The sequence below is a fragment of the Penaeus vannamei genome, chromosome 39 (assembly GCF_042767895.1).
Source record: "Penaeus vannamei isolate JL-2024 chromosome 39, ASM4276789v1, whole genome shotgun sequence".
Taxonomy (NCBI): domain Eukaryota; kingdom Metazoa; phylum Arthropoda; class Malacostraca; order Decapoda; family Penaeidae; genus Penaeus; species Penaeus vannamei.
In genome coordinates, this window is record NC_091587.1 from 2343253 (window position 1) to 2346753 (window position 3501).

Below are 3501 nucleotides of genomic sequence, written 5' to 3' on the forward strand. Positions count from 1 at the left end.
CACACACACACACACACACACACACACACACACACACACACACACACACACACACACACACACACACACACACAAAAAAATCTTACACAACCCGGCTTACAAATCACCATGCTTACGGTCTCTCTCTCTCCCCTCCCCCTCCCCCTCCCCCTATCCAACGAAGGGAGAAGGGAGAAAAGAGACAGCTACTGGTAATTGCATCCCCTCCCCTCCCCTCCCCCCTTTCTATTCTTCTCTCCCCATCCCCTCTATTCTCTCTCTCCTTCCTGCTTATTGGTTCCTTCATTCTTTCGTGGTTCCTTAAAACAAGGAAGGAAAAAAAGAAATGAAGATGGAAAGAGAGGAGAGACAGAGGGGGAGAAAGGGAGGGAAGGACAGAAGGGAATGGATGAAGGAAGGAAAAAAGGAAGGAGGGAGAGAGAAGGATAAGGGTTAAAGGAGAGGGAAATGAAGGGAGAGGAAGAGGAATAGAGAGAGAGAGAATAGAGAGAGAGAGAGAGAGAGAGAGAGAGAGAGAGAGAGAGAGAGAGAGAGAGAGAGAGAGAGAGAGAGAGAGAGAGAGAGAGAGAGAGAGAGAGACAGAGAGAGAGACAGAGAGAGAGACAGAGCGAGAGCGAGAGAAAGAGAGAAAGAAAGAGAAAGAAAGAGAAAGAAAGAAAGAAAGAGAAAGAAAGAAAGAGAAAGCAAGAAAGAAAGAAAGAAAGAGAAAGAGAAAGAGCGAAACATAGAGGGGGGGGGGGCTGTGCGGTCACCGTATAGCATTCGCAACATTCTAAAGGCGCTGGACATTCGCTTCGTGGACTTCTTATCAGGCACCAGCTGTAACGACCAGGTTGCAAGCAGACAAGCACTTTACCAATGCCTCCACCACAACAGCACAAGATAAACATCCCACTCACCTTACCTCCATACCTCCCCCCTCCCCTCTCTCTCCTTCCCCTAACCCGTTCCCCTTACCTCCCCCTCCCACCCTCTCCCCTTCCTCCTCTTACCTCCATGCCTCCGCCTTCTCCCCCTCTCTCCCTAACCCGCTCCCCCTTAACTCCTACCCCAATCCCCCTTCGCACCCCACTCTACCCATCCCACCTATCCCCAATACCCCCCTACCACTTACACCTACCCCCCTACCCCCTACCTGCTACCCTAACCTCCTACCCCAACCCCCCTTCGCACCCCAATCTACCCATCCCCCTACCCCTTACCCACCCCAACCCCTTTCGCACCCCACTCTACCCATCTCCCCTACCCCCCTACCTCCTACCCACCCCTACCCCCTTCCCCCTACCTCCTACCCCTTCCAACCCACCCTCCCGCACCCCCACTCTACCCATCCCCCTACCCCTTCCCCCTTACCCACCCCTACCCGCTTCCAACACACCCCGCCCTACCCCTACCACCCCCCCCCGCCCCCGCACCCGCCGCCCGCAACCGGTCCCGCCGATAATCCGAAGGCGATGGCGACCCCGTCTGCTAAGCGATCGTTTACCGGCACCAGCCGACGTGTTCCCGAGATACGCCACGGGAGAGCAGTATGGGCGGGGCGGGGGCAGAGGAGGCAGGGGCGGGGTGACTTACCCACTTTCTCTCTCTCTCTTACTTTCCCTCTCTCTCTCTCTCTCTCTCTCTCTCTCTCTCTCTCTCTCTCTCTCTCTCTCTCTCTCTCTCTCCTACTGGTGGTTTTCCTGGTTTCGCTATCGACGCGTTCTTCTTCTTCTCTTTTCCTTTCCCCCTTTCTTCGTTTTTTCTCTCCAGCCGCGTCTTCTTCTTCCTCATTCTTCTAGTCAAGTTGGTTATCCATTTTCGAACTCACTCATTCTCTCACATGCTCACTTATGTAATTGCCCCAATTCCTTCCTTTCTCTCCCCTGCTTCCCCTTCCCTTTTCTGCTTTACTTCTCTTCCACCCCTTTCTCTCCTTCCTCTCCCCCTCCTTACCTCTAGCTCCACTTCCACTTCCTCCTTTCCCCTCCTCTCCCTTCCTTTCCTCCTTCTCCCCCCACCTCCTCTCCCTCCCTTTCCTCCTTCTCCCTCCCTTCCCCCTCCTCTCCCTCCTTTTCCTCCTCCTCTCCTCCTTTTCCCCTCCTCTCCCTTCCTTTCCTCTTCCTCTTTCCCCCTCCTCTCCCTCTCTTTCTTCCTCCTCTCTCCCCCTTCCTCTCCCTCCCTCTCCCCTTTCTCCCTTATCCCTCCCTCTCTTCCCCCCCCCCCCTCCCTCTCAGGCCAGAGAGGGACAAGCACATTCCCCCCCGTGCATGCCCCGCTTGCTCCTTCCTCGGCGCTCCTGATAAGGCATCCCATTCCTTATCTTACACCAGGACGACCGGATCTTATGCCATCATTCCTCCTCCTCCTCCTCCTCACCGTGCATCTTCCGTCATTACTATTCCATGACTGCCGTTCCTCATCCCACAGCCAAACCCCACTCGATCGTCTGAGTCACGTACTGAGTCTGCGAATGTTTGACTTTTTTTATACTATTATTTTGGCGTTTGTAATCTCTTTTTTAAAGATTTTATTCACTTTTTATTCTATTATTCTGTCGTTTGTAATCTCTGTTTTCAAGATTTTATTCACTCTCCGAGAACAGATCATCTTATCTCATTTCATCACATTTATGCAGTTTTAATCTTTTAATCTCTTTTTTCCTTTTTTTCTCTCTACAAGAACAGACCACTTTATCTTATTTCATCACATAAACATACTTTTAATCATTTCATCACATTTATGCACTTTTAATCTTTCCATCTCTTTATTAAGTTTGTTTCTCTCTCCCTCCAAGAACAGACTATCTCATCTCATATCATCCTACAGAAGCAAGGTTTTTTTCTGGACTCGTTTAATCCCATTTATGCACTCTTGTCCATCAGCTTGTTCTGCTAATCTTCCGTTTGTTTACCTCGTACATTCCGACCTTTCCCTAAACTCTCTCCATCTCAATCAGCTTTTCAATCCATGGTAAAAATCCACCCCATTCTTCCACCACGTTCCACAATTAGCTACTATCCACCGCTGATACCTCGCCCCCCACCCCACCCCACCCCACCCCCCACAAACACACTCTGCATACCACCGCACCCATCACCTGCTGCTCTCCACCTCGCCCCCAGCCACCAGGCCTTTCGACAACCTTTCTAAACACGTGCACAGACGCACGGACTCGCTTGCTTACGTACGACGTACATCACACACAACACACATAAACAGACACAGACACAGACACACACACACAGACACACACACACACAGACAGACACGCACAAACACACACACACACACACACACACACACACACACACACACACACACACACACACACACACACACACACACACACACACACACACACACTAACACACTAACACACTAACACACTAACACACTAACACACACACACACACACACACACACACACACACACAAACACTAACACACACACACACTAACACACTAACACACAACAAAAACAACAACAACAAAATAGTCTTCATTCACGCCGCTGGCCAA